Source organism: Cyprinodon variegatus, unplaced genomic scaffold (assembly GCF_000732505.1).
Source record: "Cyprinodon variegatus isolate N-32 unplaced genomic scaffold, C_variegatus-1.0 Scaffold130, whole genome shotgun sequence".
NCBI lineage: Eukaryota > Metazoa > Chordata > Actinopteri > Cyprinodontiformes > Cyprinodontidae > Cyprinodon > Cyprinodon variegatus.
This window is the reverse complement of record NW_015150583.1, coordinates 168,450-192,140: the sequence shown is the minus strand read 5'-3', so window position 1 is coordinate 192,140 and position 23,691 is coordinate 168,450.

The following is a 23,691-nucleotide window of genomic DNA, read 5'->3' as shown; positions in this document are numbered from 1 at the left end:
ACAGTGCCATGGCACATGTAAGCTTTATAATCCTAGAGCCATCAGGTGGGTATTCAAATCAAAATGACAGTCAAAAATATTAATGCTCTGTGACATTTTGCCAACCTTTCATATTGCGACTGGGTTTTATGCCTTCAGGGATTCAAACACAAACCTCTAGGGAGTTTCCCTGTTTCTGAGTCACAGCACATTGAGGCTATATAGCTTTTTTGTTGTCTATTATGCAACCACTCTAATCTTGCCATTCCTTCCTGTAGTAAGAAGCTAAAAATCCACACATGTAAACTTTTTATGCAAACTAACATTTCAATTAATTACATTTCATAAATTATAGTTTAGAAGATCAGGGTATTTTTATATGTTTAAGGGGCATAAACTTGTTTATTCAGATACTGAATTTGAACTGCCCATAGTGAATCTGTTAATTTCAAAATATGTTTTAAAGGTGAATAGCACAAATTTGAAAAAAGAATGTAATTATGTAAAACTAAACAAAGACCTATCTAATTATTTGAAATAAAATATATTTTCTTTAAAATTGTATTTTGTTCCATGGTTAGTCCAGTTTGACTAATTACACTTTCAAGTCAAGGAATCAATTCAAACTCTAAAATTCTATTATTTTTTTGTTATTTTTGAGTTCTTCAAAAAGATTCAGATTTACTCTGATGACACATGTTTAAACTTTTAAATATTCTTAACTGTCTCAATGATTGGTCAATAATGAGATATTTAAGCAGAATATAAATAAAAATAAAAATATATCGACCAATTTCCATACTTTTATTAAGTTAGAAAATAAGTATGTAATATAATAAATAGGCCATGCTGGAAGATTTCTATAATAAAAATATGAGACACTTTTCAAAGAATTATTGAAACTATTCTTTGACTTAGTCAGGTGTGAAGCCCTGTGGTGATTAGGCACTCATATGGCAGCCATGGCTGCTGGAAGCCATGCAGAACTAACAATAAGCTTGATCTCCATGGGCCAATTAGCCTTTGGAGTTCCCATGTAAAACCTTTCATCAAGAGCCTGTGAATTTAGGCCATTACAGACAGAGAGTTGTGCCAGAGGAGCCGCTGTGTCTCCATGGATATCTTCCTCCCTGTCCAGTCAAGCCTGCGCTTGTGACGAGCAGCCCTGTCCTGAAACTGCACACACTAGCTACAAGAGAACAGAAAAGAATGACTCTCAGCCCTGCTGGAACCCAATTACAGCTCCTAAATCATAGCCTCATTGTCCATTACACTGGGCAGAAGGGGTTGATTGAGTCACCATTATGAATTTAATTCTGCAATATGGTAGTGATTGTCATGCTAATTGTGAATCTTTTTATACGAATACATGGGAAGCACTTAAAGATATCAAAAAACTTCAAGAAGATATTCAAGAGTATATTTTTTGTATTTTCTAAAAGTATTGTAAAATAATAATAAATAATTCACCAATTTCCTACATAGAGGAAAACAACTGGAGGTGACATACAGATCTGTCATGTCCAGACAATCTCTTTGGTATGAAAATCTCTCATTATTAGGTCTAAATTACTCATTTAATTAACCACAATCCTGTTAATAAAGAGTACTTACTTATTGTTTAATGGCAATTATATCAATTGTTTGATGACAGATTAACAGACCTCCCCTCAGTAATTGCATCTATGAACAGATGACTCCATAAGTCTTTGTTGTCCAACAGGCTCCCAGATGTTTCCTCTGAGAGCATGTAACACAGGGTGATCTTTCTACAGTAACTACAAGGCGAACAGCAGTATACAACCTAAGTAATTCTGATGGCACTGAGCAGAACTAAACCCATAGATAAAATTGTATTGTGCATATGACATTCAAAGATTTAAGCCTGATCCTGACTTCAAGTGTGTACAAAGCCAAAACTTCTTCAAAAGCCTATTTTCCTGCTCCAAATATTTTTTATGCTGATTCTTTATTACTTTGCAATTCAATCCAGCTTTGCAATACAACTTGTTATCAAGTGATATCTGTTCCACATGACCTACAGATCGTGTTGTCTGCCTAAACTCAGGCCAAATATATACAGTACTTATATGATTAAAAAAATGCCTGCTTTCCAGTATGGGTTTCTTTTATTTTTTTGCTTTTTTAAAAAGTAAAGAGCAAAACTAATCACTTTATCATAAATACAAGATTGAGCTTTGAATATTGGGCTCATGACAAACATATTATTATAATGCAAAAAATGTATTAAAATACATAGGTTTATAACAGAAGAGAAGATAATGATATTAATAAAAATAATTTGGTGTTCTTTTTTATATAGTGTAGGATTCCCAGCTTCTTTCCCATTTACTAGTCGTGCTAAACCTGGATCAGGTCCCCAGCAGAGAGGAAAGGACAAAGTGCACCCTTGAGACATAACGTCTGTCACTTTAAAAGTAGAAACCCAAGAACATCAGAACAACAGCACCGTAATAAAGAGTTTACATTGTTGTTTTGTTTAATGTAGTTTAAACTGATATATGTTTGAATTTTTTTTTTTCATAGGGCATGTACAGGGTTTTGCAAAACTGTCCTTTTCATTGTTCTGTTTGTGTTTTGTGTTCATGTGTATTAGGCAGCAGTCATTTCTTCTTCTGATTGCAGGTGTTAATGATTGTGCACTCACACTGTGTGGGCGCACAAACGAGTCTGATGGCCTAACTGGTATGTTTATGCCTTCCAACAACTGCCAACCTCCTTAATCACAGCAAAGGATGAGGGTCATCTTCATTCTGTATTCTCCTCACAACCTGGCTTTAGCTTTCAGTCACGTTCCGACCATGAGGTTAGCAACTCCCGACTTTTCAGAAAACAAGAGCTGAACCCCAAACAACACAAAAAGGAAATAATTTCTAACACTTTGTTTTTCACATTTGCTCTGCTCTCCCTAGGCACCAAACCCTTAAGAACAGTTGGGGTAACATCCTCAAAGCTTGGCATTTCCTGTGAGGATTAAATACCTGAAATATGAAGGTAGCAGAAAATGAAAAACTGCCTCGCCTGCATCAAAGAGCAAGCTTGTCATTATTAGCCACGGAGGAAAAAATATGCAACTTGACAGAGGTGGAGATTGTCTTCCACTTTTTATTTCAAGGGATCCTTCGTCTTTCTGTCAGGATGCTGTGCTGTCCTTGAAGTGTATTAATGTTACCATTTTAATTGGGATTTTGTTAGATGTGGTGTGCCATTAGCACTGCAGGAGTTAGCTTCTTATGATCGAAGCTGTCAGATTGCTCACATTACTTGAAAGCAATCCCCAACTGGTAGTTCTGTTATTTGAACCTTTTAGCAATGGATACAACGATGTTGTGTTTTGTCCCAGTCACTTTGTTAACACTGGGCTGCATGTGATCATTTTTGTCATCACAAAATGAATAAAAATATTCCCTGTCAGAGTAAAATGACCTTTTTGAACTGTTATGACTATTGATGTGCATGCATAAACATAATTTTGGAGACATATAGCTTTTAAATACTAGCTAAAGGCTCAATGGTTTCATAATCCTTAAATCTGGATAACATTTTAATGTGAATATGTTGGAAAACAAGCATTGATCTTCCTAAAAGGATGAGGAATGAAAAATATAAGGTTTAAAATGGTTAGAATTGTTAAGTCAAAGAGCTGACAAATTAGAATAGGAACATAATTGCAGAAAAAATATGTATTTTTTTTAGTTTAAAATATTTTTGGTTGTATAGGTCTGTTGGTTAACAAGCAATCGGTTGTGCTTCGATTCAGAAAAGTGTAAAAATATAAGAATTTCCATCCTTTTGGTTAAATAACAAACCATTAAACCACTCTCGCACATATTTTTCCTCTTGGAAGAATGTATCCAACTCTATGACAGCTGTAGTATCCTTACTTTTCTTCTCATCCTCAACTCTTGCCACTCTATGTGCCTGACCCCGAAAATTTCTTACACAGTTCCTCAGTCATGTATGTTCACGTTTTTTCCCTCTATTGATCTTTGTCAAGGGGCTGCACAGAAGTGGGCAGCACTGCTGACTTGCAGCAAGAAGATTCCAGGTTTGATTCCTGGTCCGGGGTCTTTCTGCATGGAGTTTACATGTTCTCCCTGTGAATTTGTGGGTTCTCTCCAGGTGCACCAGCTTCCTCCCACAGTCCAAAAACATGACTATTAGGTTAATTGGCTTCTCTAAATTCTCCTTCGGTGTGTGTGTCCATGGTTTTTTGTCTCTGTGTTGCGCTGCGATAGACTGGCAACCTGTCCAGGGTGTACCCCGCCCCTCGCCCATTGACAGCACCCCTCGCGACCCCGGTAGGGATAAACGTGACAGAAAATGGATGGATGGATGGATATTCGTCACATCATACTTTTGTCTTTGGTGGTCAATTTAGTTAAGGTCAACTATACCATGTGCTAACACTCCTTCATACGGGATAAAGGGCATAATGGCATGCTCATCCGCACGTTACATTTCGTGCCTCCCCCTAGATTCTTCAGTCCAACATGTTAACATGAAATATTTTTGATCTGATCAAGCCTTTAATACAATTATTTGTGTCCATGTAAATGTAGCTTGTGATATGTTTAAGTTTTACTATCCCATCAAAAAGCACACATTCAGCTTAACATTAAATCTAACAGGTTCAAAGCTAAAAACAACACTTACTGCTGTTACAGCTGCAGTGGGTCTCTGTCTTTTTTCCTTGTAGGGTTCGGGAGACAGGCCCTCTGCGTGTGTTATGTTTTGCCCTGATTGGTGCTTTGCTGCTTTAAAGCTGCTATGCTATGAGGCTTTTTCCTTTCCCTCCTCAGAACCCCGTTTGGTTTTGTTTGTATCTTATGCTTGTTTTTTGTTAGGTTTGTTTTGCAATTGCTTAATTCTTGTTAGTTATGGTTTTTGCATTAATCTATTTTGTATTTGCATTTCAGGTATTCTCTTTTAAGGTTTTATTTCTGTTGTATAATTTAATGTATAAAATTCTCATTTAATCAGAAAGTATTTGTGTTCTCTCCTTTAATGCTACCCCACCAAACAAGCTTGGTGGACGTAACACTGCACCTACTGTAGATTCAAATTTAATGAAAAAGTGCTGATTAGTTTGCCTTTTCAAATTTAAATGAAAATGTATAATAATAATAATAAAAAAAAAATAAATCAATAACAGTATAAAGAAAGTAATTCAGAAACAAGGATTAAGTACACAGATATTAAATGGTTTGTTTATTGGCAAAGCCAAAGTCGTTGGAGGTGAAAGTGGTTGGGTAAAAAGTGGGGGTGAAAATTCGTAAGGGTTTACTTAACTGGGGAAAAAAAAGAAAAAAATTCTCCCCCTAATCTACTATTTTTCATTTGTAGTGTCCCAAACCAAGGATCATAATAATAAAAAAATCAAACAGAAAATATAAAGGAATGCAGTGTTTTTTCGGCTGACTAAAAACCCTTATATTGACAAATCACAGAAGGTGATGGGACATACTCAAAAGGGCAGCCTTAAAAAGATTTAAGCTCGTAACATTTAGTCATTATTGTTTAATCATTATTATTAGCTTTTAACAAAAAAAAATAATAATAATCATAGGCTTTTGTTTAATTTCAGCAAAAATATGGTCTTATTTAGGAGTGCCACAGGGTGCCACAATTTATCCCTGCAAGTCAACTTTTTTTGTCTTTTAAAGGTACATATATGGTTTTACACAAATTTCAGCAGTAATTATGTATAAATTCTCACATACTATATTAATAATAAAGTTTGCATTTTTTCTTTAAAGCAGATTGTAGTCTATTTAACTGAAATGTTTACATTACTGCAGTTTACTTTTTTTTGTTCAGCTATGGAAAATACATATATATGTATCTAAACACTAATAGGTGCTTTGAGTCTAGTGAATGAAGAGGCTGTTACATGATAGATTATGGCAGGAGCATAGATTTTCTCTCCCCACAGATTGCTCTTTCATGGATGGCACATCGAGACAAATGTTCACATCAGTCAGATTGAGCTTCAAAAGGCATGTGTTTGTGAGTGCATGTGCAGGTTTGTGTGCGTCAGCTACCCACCAGAAAATGAAGACAAGCGACCTGTACTAAGAAGAGAGAAGAGGTTGAAAGAAATCACATTAAAAAATCTAGCTGTGTTTGATAGATTTCACCACAATATTTTTAGTTTTACATGAAAATTGCAGTCATTCAGTCAGGTGACATCCAAGGGTTTATGATTTGCTCTGTGGATACACGGCCACCTTTGCAATTCTATATGTCCCCAGTAGCTGACAGGAATGGATAGGCTCTATTAACATAGATACAGGGGGCCAAAGGCTGTGCTGTAGCTAGTGCTATTAATCCATATAGTTGGTCTATCAAGGTTCTACCCTGAATGGGATCAAAAGAAGTAGCCTGCTGTCATGGAAACACCTCCTGAATCTAAAAGATTGTTTGAATTTATTAATATGATTTTTTTAGCATTGCTACTGGTAAGGTTGGTTGGCTGCATTTTGTTTTCTTTTTTTGACTGTTAAGGTCTATTCAATATTGGTATTTCATTTTTTAATTTAATTTTTTTTTCTTTTTTTTTAATTTATTATTAGATTCTTCTATTATATTCTTGTGTTGTGTGATTGTTCCAGGTAGAAGGAATAACCATAATTTAGTGCATGTCATTGACTCCCCAGTGTCTCAGTGTTCTTAGATCAGGTTATTCTCCTAAAAAGGGACTAGTGGACAGATATACTTTGTAGATTTGCAATTTAGATCCATCTTGAAGAAGATTGCTGGAGCATTTGCATGTCAAAGAGAGAGTGTTAATTATTGAAAATGGTCAGAGACAGCGATAGTTTCATTTTCTTTTCTTACTCTGTCCTTTATTCTTTCCTACCTTCATTCATATACCTTTGTTTCGGGGAGATCTTATATCAGGTAAAAAAAAAAAAAAGAAAATAAAAAAGATAAAAATAAAGGAAATATGCTGATCTGTCTCTATAATTTCAACCCTCTTTGATTTGATTTATTAAAAAGGTTATATTCATTCCTATTGATGTAAAACAAAGGTATGGTAATGTAATTTGAATCTATTTACTGCTGCTGCTGTTTGGATATAAATCTTTTTCATCCGCATTGTTCTGAATATCATTTGTTTATAAAATCTAATAAAAACAGACTGAAATTCAGACTTTTCTACACCTACATCTTCCCATACATTTTCGATCATTAACTGTGATCTTCATATGAACAAAGCAAACTCCAATTAAAACAACATAGCAATTGCACTTCTGGATCACATCCGAAACCTCATAAATAACTGTGAACTTTACATAATTTATTTTTCTGGAAATACCTTGTATAGGCTTTGAAATTAGACTTCTTTATTGGTTGTTTTAAATGGTCATATCTTATGATCTTAGAGATGTTACATGTCACTGTTAGATGAGCTGTAATATATGATGTTTGATTTAATGTATGAATTTTACCAAAAGCTGCTCCACAACTACTCTCATGGAATGTTGACAAACTATTTTAAGATTATCTGTATTTTTCTTAATGTCAGTCTTTAATATTTAAAATGTTCTTTATATTTACCAGAAACAAAGTATACCTGCAAAATAAAAAAAAAACTAATTTTGGCGCGGCACTATATCTTATATAAGCATTGGCTGACACACTAAATTTTAGCCTGTGTGATTTACACAGGGTCCAACTTTCTTAACATTTACCAGAGGGGACTTTGAAGTAAGCTGAGAATGGTGATAAATATTGGTCTTATTTATGGAATATTCATTATTACATTTCTTTATTCTGTTAAAGAACTAGGACACATTAAAATGATCCGGTCTCAGGAGCAAAACAAACCTCTGACTGAAAAAAAACGGGTTGGCATTTCTGTCATAACTGGAGACATGAAAAGCAAGATAACTTTGTATCAAAAAGTAGCGCAGTTCATCAAGGAAGAAGCTAGCGGAGAATGAAGACTGCCGTGCCAAAGCAATAGAAGCTGTTCGCATAATTGCTTCGTTTAAAACCAGTTGCTTTGTGTGTCCTAGAGTAATTAAGCAGTTGGATTTTTACATTACACTGGTGAAAATTAACAAAGAGCACATCTGGGTGTCCCATAGGTTTAGTCATTAAAAAGCCCATTATTTTTCAAATTACTTTTTCAATCTTTCAGCCCCCCTAATCCGGAGGTATTTCCCAATAGACAAGTTCCTGTTCTTATTTTGAATGACTCCTAAAGGGAAGTTAAACATTTAGCGGATGGTGTGGCCCATGTTGGCTGCTCCTTATTGCTGAACTCTATGTCCAGGGCAAATGCAGCTGGGAATGAATTTAAAGCCAAATAGCTCTGTCATTGTTGGCATTTAAGTAAAAATCTTAATTACCATTTAAATTTACCATATCCCTGAATACTTTGGAGTTTGGATTCCATATTGTTTCCAGAATGACCACAGTCTCTTGTGGAAAGGGCAAGCAATTATTAAAACAATACTGTCAAATAGCCGTGGTTATTACTCTTAATCACAACAAAATGACTGTCCATAAGGAAAAGGTAACATCAAAAGATGTTAGTGAAACAAGTATAAAATTATTGAATTCTATCTAATGCTTAAGTTATCAGAGTTATTTTTACTGTTTTTATTATTTTGTGGAGGACATTTTTAAATACTTTTTAAATGAGTCCAGGATGGAAAAATATTTACATTTAATAAGTAAATGCAGAAGTCCATTTCTCCAATGTGAGATCAATAAAGTTCAATAATAATAATAATAATTTGTAATTTTTCTAATGCTTTGTTGGGTCTCAGTAAGGTTTCAAATAATGTCCGGATAAAGGGTTGCAGGCACAAATTTTCTGAGGGTACATAGCCAAAGTGTTTGTTGTTCTTACTTTAAAAACACACATTTCTCCAGGGAAGAAAGCAGGTAAAACCTGTTATGTGAAGGTTATGAGGTCTATAGAATAATCATTATCAATTTGCCATGATCCAACCATGCTAAATGGACCTGGAAGTCTTGGAGACACATTTTGACTGTAACCCCATTTTCCAATTTGGTTATATAGCTGTAAAACGTAACACATTTAGTAAAAGCATGTTATGCAAATGTGTATTCAAATAAAATTCTAATCTTAAATAACACAATAAAATGATAAAGGGCCTTTAACAAAATACTGTAAGTTTCCTCTAATTATTAATATCTGTATATATATACCCACGTCTGTGTCTGTCTGTCTGTGTGTTTGTTTATCAATAGATATAGATACATACGCTTTGGAGGCCATAGCAAAGAAACATGCATACAGAAAGCTTAGAAGACCAACTGTAAAAGATTCTAAAAGAAATGTGTTTGTGTTTGGCATATAAACCATCCTTTGTTTCTTGTTTTTTTTCTCTTTGGGGCCACTGCTGGTAAAAGATCACAGAGATCTTGCTGTATATATTTCAAGTTGTTTGCAACTACACACTGTGTTTGAGATAAAACTCTGAGAGTTGTACTGTAATTTAATGACGCAAAATGAAAACCTTTATGTTGAAAAAAATTTAAGACGCAAAACTAGAATGCTTCAAAATAAAATTAAATGCAAGATTTTTTTTTTTGTTCTTTCTTTTTACTATATTTCATTTTTTTTGTTGTTATGTTAAGGTGCATGGAATAAAAGAAGAAACATTTTTAAAATCCACGTGACCAAAGCTGACATGCAGGACAGAGGGAATGAAGGCAGGAAATATTTCATCAAGATAGTGACATAATTACTGGTTGTAGCTATCTTTGGATTTGACACCTTTCTCTTTGGATATCTTAGGGGGCATGGTATTAAGTGCTCTAACCTCTTCAAAAGTTCTCAGAGAGTACAAAATATGTATATAATGAATTATTTACTGACATAAAATTTTTCTAAGGGATTGAAGCAGTGGTCTAGAGTGGCAAACACTTTTATCCATGTGATACTCTCGACAGTGTTTGCTGCTGTAACAAGCAGAGCTTGAGATAAGAGACCACTTTCACGAGCCTTGCCTCCCCATGATAAATCTTTATCATTTTAGGTGATGGTCTGACCTCTACGATAGGCCCTGGCCAAGGGGGTCCTCATTAATACAGCTTGAAATCCTCTCAGCTCATTTCTTCTATTTTCTCGATGCCTGTGACCTTTCTGGGACTGCCAGTGTCAAATGAAACCCCTTTTAAGGTTCAAGTTTGATAAGCAGACCACAGGATTCTGTTCGGTTTGAAAAAAAAGCTAGAGAAGAGAAATACAGGTTAGTATGAAGTTTTCCAAGTTTCAGTTATTAAATTGTTTGTGAATATCTTCTGACAGAAATTATGTGGAATTTAGGACATATATTGCTCTTTGTCTTTGTTTGTTTTTTTCTGTTGTTGTTTTGCCAGTACTCAGAAGTGAGTACAGACATGTCATTGTTTGGCAATCAGAGTACACAAAATTTAAATCTGAGAGGAAGTAACCTGTTAAATACTTTAAATCGTAATTATATATATTTATAAACTTTTGCAGCGAAAAAAGGAGCTGAATGTAAAGCATTATATGAATCCATTAGGAAAATGTACAAGGAGTAAATATATAAACAGAATTTAATCAAATTAGCAGTAGCATCTGAAAAAAATAGCCCAGGGGTTATCTGCAATGAGCGGTCTGATGGCCAGAGGAAAATAAGGGTTTTGGAGTCTTCAGCAGATGCTGGGAACCTTCTACCTGCTTCCAGCTTGGTGGGGGTCATTGATGAGAAGTTTGTCAGGCTTTGTCCGGATCTCGGGAGGTCAGTGATGATCTCTTTTGCCTTTTCAGTGTTCAGGAACAGGTTTTTTGCCTTGCACGAGTTTACCAGATGTCACACTTCATCGCTATAGGCCAGTTAATTGTCTTCAAAGAGTATAGGCCATCAGGGTAAAGAACAGGAGTCTCAAGGCACAGCCTTTTTCGGGAGCCTTTGCTTGGAGAGATGACTCTGGAGGTCTTCTTTCTCCAATAGACAGACTGGGTTTCATCGGCAAAGGAGTTACACAAGACGATGTTGAGTTGCAGGGCACCTAATTTACAGTAAATACTAGGTACTAGGCAATTATCGCATTAAGCTTTAGTCAAAAAACAGCATCTGAAAATGGGTTCTTTTCTCCTTTATGTGTTACAGACTTAGATGGAGAGTAGTGGCGATGGTAACCTGTGTGGTTAAGCTAGTATGCAAACTGGATAGTTCATGGGGCGCTTAAAGTACTCCCTGATGTTTGATGCAAGTGCAACAGGGTAAAAGTTATTTAGGCACATAATGGGTGATTTCTTAGGTATTGAGATGTTCACCTAAAGCACTGGAGGACAATGGCCATGTTCAGTGGCATATTAAAAAATGTAAGTGAGAACATTGGGCAGCTGGTCAACACTGTCCTTGAGCAAGTGTTCTTCAGTGTTGTTGGGCCTGCAGATTTGTGTGCATTTAGCTATCTTAGGGTTATCTGTGGTTTCAAACCTGAGGGCATTTTCATCAGGGTTAATCTTTCCTTGTGGTGGTGTTGATCGGAACTTTAAACCTTTGAAAAAACTTGTTGACCTCATTGAGGAAGCTGATGTCATCTTAGGATTTCAATTCAGGTTAGAGCACCAATGCACAACTGTGACAATGCCGTGTTATCACTGACAGCAGCCTAGCTGACTTTGTTTTCACAGAGACATAAACACACACATTCCTGCTGATCTATACTTGCGAGGACCGGCACACTCACACAAACGTCAGAAAGTCACGTTACTGCAGCAAAACACAAAAAAGTTCTATCTAGCTACCTACTGGAATGTTAAAGTTGCATACTTAATGTATTGATTAGGTTTACTGAATTTGTGTGTTGTGGTGACTTACCCTCTCCTGCCTGTTGGCATCATTGTTATGTTCAAACTCGAGGCAACGCCCAGTTAGCTATTAAAATGCCAGGTTTGTTAGCTGAATGTTGCTTCTGTAGAAGCACCATAGAGGACGGTTGGGGGGCAGGTGGGCTCTCCTCATTCTCCGTAGGAAGTACATAGCTCACCTTTTGACCAGTGAGGTGGTGTTTACAGTCCAAGTGAGGTTGTCTGTGATGTGCACCCCCAGGAATTTGCTCGTGCTGACCACCCATAGCTGAGCTGTTGATAAGCAGTAGAGCGTGGTTAGGCTGATTTTTCCTGAAGTCGACAATCTCCTTTGTTTTCTCAATGTTCAGGATCAGGTTGTTGTTTCTGCACCAGTCCACCAGCTGCTCCACCTCCTCTCTGGAGTCCTATTCATTGTGGTCTCTGATGAGGCCCACCACCATGGTGTCTTCTGCGAACCTTACAATGAGATTGGTGCTGAACCTGGGGATGCAGTCATGGGTCATGTGCTTAGCGTGATGATATCAGAGGTATTCTGTCCAACCCAGACGGTCTATTTGTGAGGAAGTCTAAGTTGCAGACGGGTGTATTGAAGTCCTGCTGTTCCAGTTTTCCCATTGGATGCTGTGGGATGATGGTGTTGAAAGCTGAACTGAAGTCCAGAAACAGCATCTGCACGTGAATGTTCTTCTTCTCCAGGTGTGCTAGGCTAAGGTGTAGAGCAGAGGAGACTAGCTTTTCGAAGCACTTCATCATGATAGGAGTCAGTGTGAGAGTTGTACAGTTGGTCAGCAACACCAGCTGTAGAGGTGGTCAGCAGCACCAAATTCCTTGAAGTGCACATCATAGACAACCTCACCTGGACTGGCTTGTACTTGCTGCTCAGGATCTTCTACAGAAGCTCTACAGAGAGCATTCTGACCAGCTGACTCACTGTTCAGTGTGGAGGCTGCAGTGGCTCAGACTGGAAGAATGTGAGAAGATTGATGAGAACAGCAGAGAGGATCATCGGGGCTCCACTCCCCTCCATTAAAGACATTTCATCCAAGCGCTGTGTGCCTCGACCCCGTAACATCATCAGTTACCCCACACACCCCCACTATGGACTGTTCTCCCTGCTGCCCTCCCTGCTGAAGAGTTTTTGCAGCATTCACTGCAGGTCCAACAGGTTCTGTAACAGCTTTTTTCCAACTGCGACCAGACTGCTAAACCAAATAGATGTCAACTCAAAATATATTTTCTTACTGCAATTTTGCACCATATATATTTGTTTGTTTTTGCACTGCTCTGAACCCACATCAATGCCTTTTGCACCATGTTTTTCACCCACACTATTACATTCGATCACTGCTGCACTTTATGAAATGGAAATATTCATTTCACTGCTAAGCTGTTGCTCATTCACTGTGTGAAAGCTGTACAAAAAGAAATTTCCCTTGTATATATTCCGTGTATAAAAAATGACGATAAAGTGGTCTAAGTCTGCATAGAATTGTGAGAGACAAAGATAAAAGATTTTTTTTCTATGCATGTATATAAATGGTTAAACTTTTCTAAATTAGGTTTACATAAAAAGACAGTTCCAAAGATAATGCATATTTCTTGTATCTACAATGATAAGTCAAAGTGCTCCATCAGATCATTACTTCTCTTTAAACTGTGGCAAAACAGTAAAAAAAAATTACAAGAACATTCTGTTGAAACATTACATTTTTTTTCTGGCATTTTTTACAACATATATTTACTTTCAGTCACTACTGACGGATACAGGTATCAGCTTATCCCTGAGCTCCTGGCCACATTTTATAAGAAAATCTTTAAATTACTATTTAATTAAATAGCCTGTGCATAGCAGTTTTTCAAGTCAGGAGACTTTACCAAAGCGCTTTACACTATATTCAATCACCCATTCACACAAACACTCACACACTGATGGTGGCAAACTACATTGTAGCCACAGCTGCCCTGGGGCTCACTGACAGAACAATGGCAGCACCGGGCCCTCTGAGCACCACCAGTAGGCAATACAGGTCAAGTGTCTTGCCCAAGGACACACCAAGACTGAAGCCGAAGCCGAGGCTCAAATCAACAACCCTCCAATTGCAGGACAAACTCCTGCATCCAAGGCCTCTGTTACCCACTATTACCTGGCAGTGACTGATTGACCGACCGTCATTAAGGCTGGGGTTACCAGAAATCATACTCTATATCCTGCTTTTATATGCAGCCAACGCTGGCCTGAGCCCGGGGCTCTAACTGCTTGACAACAATTTTAAAGAATGATACTTCTTGACAAAACAGTCAAAGTTTTAAAGTCTGCTTTCCCACAGAAAAAAAATTCAAACATATTCCATAACAAACATAAGATTTGAAAAACATTTTTACACTCACATTCATCAGTGACTGTCAGGAATGTGCTGAGTTTGGTAGAGGACCCGAATCCAGAGCTGAATTGTTTCTAAGTTTTAATGAAAAAGAAAGAATACAGAAGCCATAATTGATTGAATGACTTTATTGATCTCACAGTGGACACTTGTTACATCAGCTCAAAAAACTTTTTTTTTTTATAGCAGGATCCTTATATAGGGTTATTGCACAGGGTGTTTACATGGGTATTTTTATAAGAAAGTAGAAAAGGAGAACACAGAGCCGACAGGCTGCTTCATGCACAGGAGCCTGTTACAGCAAATTTAACTCAACTCAACAATATAACTAAGTTTCTGTAGACCATATTTAATATGCGGTTCTTTACTTAATGTGTAGACACACCTTTTGAGAGCCTTTTAAGGAAAAAAATTATTTAGACCCTATTTGATAAACAACAACAACCAAAAGAAAAAAAACATCAACTTGAAACATCAGGAATTGTACAGACAATGTAGAAAGGAAAGACTCCCGGAAGGTCTGGAAAAAAAAAATAATTCTAGACCATTTAAAAAATATTTATATATTGTGCAACAGAGTTTGGATCCAGGATAGCAAATACATTAAAGAATAAGAACCCACTAAAGGGCTGTCTGAGGATGCATTTCTTCAGTTAAAATAACCTCTGTCAGCCTTTAAAATAGATATGAAATTCATGAGATACTTTTTTCCTAATATAAAATGACATTGATATTATTAATTCAATGAGGAAATATAGGCTTTGTGTCAAAGTCCAGCCATAGACTCTAATTATAGTGTGATTAATGGTATGGTAATTGCAATTCCACCCTGAGACAGATTCACTTGCTCAAAATAAATCATAGAAAATTCTCTCAAATCCCTGCGATCTTGTGATCAAATTTCCATTGTAAAGGCGTGAACCATTTTAATTCATAGAGTGGTAGTTTTTAGTGCTTAAATGGTTAGTTTGGCAGAAACCTCAGTGCTGCATTTATTTTTTAAAATCTAATAATGAAAAAATGGCTCACTTAGCCTGAGTGTCAATCTACTGTTACACTTCACTCAGCAAAATGTCAAAGACAGTGTAAATACAACACACCGTTATGCTTTCAGATATAATGTCTTCCAGCCAAAGTTGTTTTAATTGAAGACAGTGAAGATAAAGCTTTTCCTTTATACTGTCTTAGCATTTAAACAATCTTCTAAGAAGAACATTAAGTGTAGAGTAGAACCTTTAAGGCTGAAAGGCTGTGCTTTAATTAATGTACACAGCATTAGCTGCTCTGAAGGGGAAAGAACCAAGACAAATTGATCTTAAAAGACACAAACTAGTGTAGACTGCCCCTCAGACATTTGTTTGGTTGTAGTGTTTATCCCACCACACAGCACCTGTAATTTCCCCCATATGGTGTCTAACTGATATGGATTAAACAATTAAGACTGTTTTCTCTCCATGACTTCTGGCTTTTCTCCCTGCCTCAAAGAGCCACATTTCAAATGAAATTGCCCCCAAAAGACGAGTTTGCTTTACTTCCCCAGAATAATTAAATATGACAGGCCTTATCTATTATTCAAGTAAAAGGATTGTTTGGTGACAGAAGTTTTAAATCGGAATCTACGCTTTTGCTTTATTTAGTTTTTATAGGCACAGACTTTTCAAGATATGAAATAACACTTTTTAATGTGGTTAGATACATTATAGGAAAGGTTGGTTTATTTTTACATGTGCTGTGCTTTGCAAAACTATTCATTGTTCCAGTCTGTCTACACGTGTGTGTGTGTGTTTGTATATATAAATCGGTGTGTTTGCATCATCAGTATTCCTGAACCAGTAAAAAGCACTGTATTAAGTTCAGCTAATAGGTTAAATTAAAGTTCAAAGTAGTTATGACACATTGTTTACAAGCACATCATAACTTTATCCTTAACAGCAAGCAGTTATGTTACCACTAAATATCTTAGTAAATGAGCTGTCTTATTGTAACAGCTTATTGTCGAATGAGTAAAAACAGACAGATGGGAGAAAAACCTGTCCTTTGATTGAAAAAAGCTCAACCCAATTAAACTTCATAAATACAGGAAACACAGGTGTTGTTCTGTAGTGACTTAAAGTTTTGTAACAATGCCCAGAAGCAAAAGCTTCAAATGCACAAAGGACACCCAAGTGTGTTGAGGTTAATTGGATGACCCAATCCATCTCAATTAAAGATTTTAAGGCGCTCATTCCCTGGTGTTTGTGTGTGGAAACTGAAATGGCTGTAGATGGTTCTTCCTCAGGGGTTGCTGCAAATAACTGTTGGCAGATATCATCATTGTTTGAAATGAGGGGGGGACATTCACTCGGGCTAAAATTAGTTGAGTACCATAATTTCAGCACACTGATTCAAATGCCACAACAGGTCTAGTTTATGCAGTACTGATTTGGATGAGACCCTGAAACAAAAGCTTTTTTTTTGCTGAAGACTGTTCTGGTGTTGAGTAGACAATTCAAATGATGTGTTACACATTTTTTTTTCCTATATCAGCTTAATGATTCTAGGTCATCTGGGCTTTACAAGAATCAAGTGTACTGACATAATTCAGATAACTATAGATTCTGATCTGTATTTATACATTTTGGATAAAGTTGTTTTTTAAAGGATCAAAAATATTAGTTTCTAATAAATTTTATCTTATGTGTTGGAAGCAAATCGTTTAAGGAAGTATTTTCTTTGATTACCACTACCATTTTATAAATATTGAATCTGATCTCAGTGAACACATACCACAAAAAATTAAGGTAGCAACAATTAAAACTATATTTCAGAAAAAGTCTCTTGATCAAGATGACTTGATATATTACAAGGGGGTAAAACTTTGGGAACATCAGACCCAAGTCAACCTGCTAAATTACATGACGCCATTCAGCGCAACATACAGACGTCAACTCACCGCACCAGTCCAGTCTGATCTGACAAGCCGAAACAACTCTGTTTTGATTTCAATAACATGGCGCAGCACTGTTAAGAGGGATTCAGAAAGATAAAAGAGCGAAACAATACAGCACACTTACCACGCCTTATCTTTTTGACATGCTCCTGTACATTGTTTACTTTCCTGATTTATGTTGCACTGGATCCATCATCAATGTTAAAGGTTTTGAGGAAGAAGCTCACCTTTCTCACTGCGGTTCTTTGAAAATGGCCAAGGGACGTAAAAAGAAAAAGAAAAAGTCTTTAAAGTGTATGAGAATAAAAGAAAGGCCTCATATATATCCCGGAATGCTTTGCGAGGAGAGCTCACCTTGCAGTTTACATTCAATTATGAAAAAAGCTGTGCTGCCTGTGGTGGCCATCCCATAGGTAAGGCTGGAACCCCTTCCTTGATTAAAGTAGAACCATCCATCCATCCTCTTACACTTATCCGGAGTCGGGCGTTGGGGTTGCAGCTTCATTAGGGAGGCCCAGAGGTCCCTCTCACTAGCCACTTGGGTCAGCTCATCTGGGGAAATCCCAATGAATTCCCAGGCCAGCCTAGAAACATAGCCCATCCAGAGTCCAGGGTCTAACCCTGGGTCTCCTCCCAGAGGGACATGCCCAGAACACTTCATCTAGATTAATCTCACTTTAATCTTGGAATTAAAGATTAAAACCACTCATTTGAATTCTGCCAAAGACATTCTTTATATGTGTGGTCTATGAACAGGTTTCTCAAGCCAGGTCGTGCATTAGACCTTGGGCCAATCTCACTTTTTCAAAAATGCATCACAAACTGCTTGAGAAAGGTTTTCTACTGTGATAAGTGATTAAAATAAATAATATTAATTAAGATGTATTTGTGTTATAAGTGTTTATTCAGATAAACAAGTATTTTGATCTGTAGGCCTACATAATTTGTGTCAAGTCAATCCAAGCTCTATTTATTCTTATTCCAACTGACTCAGGCAGACCAATTTGGGGCCAAACTTTGGGGCAACAGTGTTTGAGGAAAATGTTGTTCAATGTGGTTATTTCACAATAGGCCTACACAGGTTTGAAGAGTGATTCGTTCTCGCCCCCAGATACAGTATACTGTACATCCGGGCTGAAATGAAGTTCACAGTCATCATTAGTACTTGCTTAAGTCTAGGTCTGGGAGGAGATCCCTCAGAAGACCATCCATCACCTTATCAGGAGCATACCCAGGCATTGTAGGGAGATCGTGCATGTAAGTGAAGACCACACATAATACAAAGCCGTATTTTGACCAATTCTAAGGACGTAATGTCAAAGTTGGATTAGCATGTAGTGTGTTTTTCCACTTTATTTCTGTATGTGACTCCAAAATCCAGCATTGGTTAATAAATTGATCATTTTGGTGTGATTTTGTTGTTATCACATTCATCAGAGAATGAGCAGCAGCTTATCAGTGAAAACAACATTTCCATTCATAAACTGCAGAAGTGATCAAATGTACAAGGTGTGGGAGAGACATGGTGCAAAACGGCATTGATGTGGAAGGTTCAGAGCAGTGCAAAAACAAATTAATAGATATGGTGCAAAATGCAGTAAAAAAAACCCTGAGTTTTTATTTTCCTTCTGTTTTGTATGTTTTCTGTTTTGTGTGTGATTGATGTTCTTAGTTTTTTGCTTGGTTTTGGTTTTTTCCTTGGTTTAGCGTTTTTCAACAGTTCAACAGTCTCATAGCAACTGGGAAAAACCTGTTGGTCCTGCATCGAATGCTGCAAGCCTCTTTACAGAGGGCAGAAGGGAGAACAGTCCATGGTGGGGATGTGAGGGGTCATTGATGATGTTAGGGGATGGGGACATGCAGCGATGGGATGAAATGTCTTTAATGCAGGGAAGAGGATCCCTGATGATCCTCTCAGCTGTTTTCACCTCTCTTCTCAGTTTCTTCCAGTCTGAGGTGCTGCAGCCTCCTCACCACACAGTGAGACAGCTGGTCAGAACGCTCTCTATGGTGCTTCTGTAGAAGGTGTTGATGATGGGTGGGGGCGGGAAAGCTCTCCTCATCCTTCACAGGAAGTACAAGCGCTTCTGTGCCCTTTTGACCAATGAGAAGGTGTTTATAGTCCAGGCGAGGTTGTTTGTTATGTGCACCCCGAAGAATTTGGCGCTGCTGACCACCTCTACAGCTCTACATACAGTATAGCTTGACTGCACTGAGTATTTTCCATTTCTTTTTACATAATATGTTTAAATATTTAAAGGGTGAAATATGAGGTTCTGTTGTGTAGGATTGTAGGATAATACAAAACTCTGAGCCACATTATTATCGTGAAATGACGTTCTAACATTAGTTAAACAGAAGATAATAACAAAGAGCTTTGGGTCGTCAAGTGGAATAGCAGCAATCCACAATTTAAGATCCACATCAGCCTTCAGCTCTTTAATGAATTTTTAATGATATTTTTTAAATTTCTCTTTCCTGAAAACAGGCTAATTTTCGCTCTCTCCCCCGGGGTTTACACTGTCAGAACGGCTGTTGGCAGCAACTCATGTTAGCGATTTACTAAAAAACCAAGTACCAAGTGACTCTTTTAAAGAGGGAACAAAATCAAAAAACGACGTGCTCAAAATGTTCAGACGTGGAGTGCTCCAATTTCTCCCAATTTCTTCTGACCTTCATCAACACCTTTGAAAGCAGTTCAGGCTGCTTTAGCAACTTAAATAAGTTGCCGCAATCCTTACGAGGGTTGAGGCAAAAAGGTTCAACACAACACAAGGGCAAAGGCAATCCACAGAAATTTCAGTTGCTGTGCATAACAAAAACATTCTTCCAAATCTTAGTCGTTCTCCTGCATACGTCACCCTCGCTTTCTCACCCAGCCACTTAACACTTAAATGCACTAGTCCTATGAATGGCAGCATTTCGTTTCTATTTTATGTGGGTGCTCTTTGAAATTATTACAATGTTCATCGGTAATAAAATCTTAAACTACAAAAAGATATTAGAAGATGTCAGTATCAAGTCATCAACATTTAACAGTAAATTCTTCTATGAACTCAGCTTATTCTGTTTCTTTTTCTATATTTGATGCTGTATATCCCAATTATCTTTCTGATTTTGGGCATAAGTCAAGATCCTCTCATTCTTCATTTCATTTTCTTCCATCAAAATTACTCAAAGATGTTTTTGGTGTAATTAAGCCTAATTTACTCTGGATTATCAGAGTATGAAGTTGTTTTTGAGCTTATTGAAATGAACGTGGAATCAAATTATGTATTAGAGAAACCTAAATCTGCTTTTAAGGTGTTTCAGCACTGAAGCACCTGTCTGTTTTCTGGCTGCTCTATTGTTCTAGTGCTCTTAGATTTAAAGGTATTTGATACTGTTCATCATACAATCTTGCTTTAACACTATGTAGAGCACACATGTTTGCATTAATATTTGGAAATAGTCAAATTCACATTTTTAAGAGTCAGATCTTTTGAAATGCACACACACCCTTTCCATTCCCACAACACAAAAAACCATCTCAGTTGTTTGTGTTGACACTAATAGAGTTGATTTCCCCTGGCAATGTGGTACATCTACAGCCACACACATTGGCAGGGCTAAAGTCGCATCATGTTTACACTGAACACAATGACTTCTGCTTTCCTGCACATCTCCCGTCTCTCTTTCACACCAGACACGCCCACACACAGACATACACACTCACAAAAAGAAATCAAGAAATTGATGATGTCCAAAGGGTTACAATCTGACATGTCGGAGGTTCAATGTTAACCTAATTTTGCTATTAGTGCAGTGATGGTATTGCTACCAAAACAGACAGGAAGGGTGGTATATAATTAGTCATACAGTAAAAAAAAAAAACAAAATAGAAACAAGAGAGAGTATTTTAGAAATATTTTTAAAATGTGGCTTAGGTTGTTTTGCTTGTTTAGCTTGTTGAATTAATAATGTGTGTGTTTTTTAATCCCTTTGTTAATGATAGGCTCTGTTTATGCACCTTGAAGCTCTATCTTACCGGTTCTCTTCCTTGAAAAGGGATCTATTGGGACAAACTATTTAAATAACACTTCATAACTTATATGTATTAAATAACCAGGAGACATGACAACAGATTCTGATAGAAATTGTAATCTTATTCAGATTAGAGAAATTGTTTAGAGTTTTGAAAAGGCAGCTGTTCCCCTCCGGGCTCACTTCTTTGGAAGTTGCTCTGATTAACAGTTAAAAGGCATTTTATACATCTCCAGTCTGCCACATCATCATATCATTACATCATACACATTAGCAGATGATTAGACATCCATGGCTTCAGCCTTATCAGAATATTACACTTAATTTTCAAGTGAAGAGCATCGCTCTCATTCCATTTCCAAATCTTTGCCATATACAGAATAAAGATTATAACTGTATATCCAGACAAAGGAACTGTCCTAATTAGATTAACTATTGTGGAAAACATCAGTTCTGACATGCAACAGGCAGACAATACCAAGGTGTAATAAACTCACACATCTTCAATGATAATTATCCTAACACCTTAAAACATTTCAGAAAACTATCATTTTGCATGCTACGTTTTCTTTTATGTTATAAGTTATAATTTATTATACTCTAATTAGAAAATGCAGCTTTAACTTTAGTGAATTGCTTAAATTGATAACAAGCAATTGAATTAAGTATGCCTAACTTAATTTATTTAAATTATTTTCAATAATAAACTTAATAAATCAAGTTGGATCATCTTGATTCAAATACTTCTTACCAAATGAAGCAACTGCATTTTATTTAAGTTGGAGCTGCACTTTCTTTTTAGAGTGTAACCACTGAGAATGAAAGAATAAAATGTACAACTAATGAATAATTACTATCAGTTTAATGCAATACCAAGTATGAAGTGGATGCCATTTAGGCAAATATAGTAATGCTAGTTAAGTGTTTTCATACTAATTAGCATTGTTATGCAAAATTTAAAAACATAAACAGGGAACACATTTGTTCTATTGTTTCTACTGTCTGCTGCTGGCAGTTCCCTTCATGCAATAAAATCATCCTTCTAGGATCTCTGGATTGCATGTATCATCCCTATTACTAGCTAACATGATAAAGTGAGTACAACTTGCCTGATTGCAACCTACTGTAGTTATGAAAACCAACTGATCTATGGCCTATGCTAGTTTGCTACCTCTACTTCCTGTTTGTTACAGCCAAGTGTAACATGAATGTGTGACACTATATTTTGATTAATTCACTCCAATGGATGGTAGCGTGGAGAAATTGTATGTTCCTCTTTTGGACACTAATAAACTATCCCAAGATTTTCATGATATTGAGACAAAACCCCCAGCTCACTGCGTGTCTGACATGAGCTTTACTAATGTTCTGGGGATGGCTTTGACAATCAGTTCAGACTGCAAGGTCACAAAATTCAGTACTGCACAGAACAGAGCTTTACCTTCATCCTTACACAGGTGATCTATGTTGGGCTTTTTTGCGAGTGGTATGTTGGTATTCAGTAGGAGTTGCTGAAAATTCTAGCAAAACCACCTTTTGCTAAAACCTCACAATTGTGTGTTTGGCATTAAAAGGCTATAGACAAATCAAAAACTTCCACGGCCACAGAAGAATCATCAAGGAGGAATTCTACACTTTTGCACATAACATGAATAGGACTACACATCAGGTGGTCTACTTTTTTCATTTTTTGGTCCAGGGTTCTGCAATTCTGTTGATTCGCTGGACTGCACACACTTTAAGTTAAAGCACTCAAATTGAAGGTGATTTTTTTCTTTTTTTTTTTTTAGAAAAACCCAAACAGTGAGTTATTGTATATCTGTCAAATACACAAATTTATCATGTGCATTAAGTTAACTGAAAGAATGTTATTGTTCATAATTGCTGTTTCATCAAATAAAACCTTGGAGTTTTATTTGGAGAAAATATCTCTGGAGCTGCAAACAAAACAAATAAAACTATTTCTTTCAACTGTGTAACATCACAAAACTCAGAAATTTAGTCTCTAAAAATGACCTTCAGATGCTCATCCATGCATTTGTGTCATCACGTTTGGACCACTGCAATACCCTGTCCATTGTCTGAACAAAAAAGGCCTGGCTCGATACCAGCTAGAGCTAAATTCTGCAGCAGGGATCTTGACACGAACAACCAGAAGAGCGCACATAACTCCTGTCCTCAAAGCTCTACACTGGCTGAGTATTGGCTTCCCTCGCTCTGATCTCCTGCTCGTCTGACCCCTGAGAACCCGGACTGCCCTGTAAGCTGGTTTGACCTCCTTAACCTAATCCAAGCCTGTCCGGCTAAGAGAAAGCCTGCCAAATAAACTTGCTCAATAAAAGTTCTGCTCAGTCCCCGTGTCCCTCCGTGCCTGAAGTGTGACAAAAGTAGCCTGTTTCAGTCCATAACTCCTAAACCTGCACCTCCCTAATTCCCTTTATGAAGCATACCTACATTTGTTCCAATGGGCCAACTCTTCTGCCGTTGGGTTGTCCTTTGTACAGGACAGATATTTCTAGTCCTTT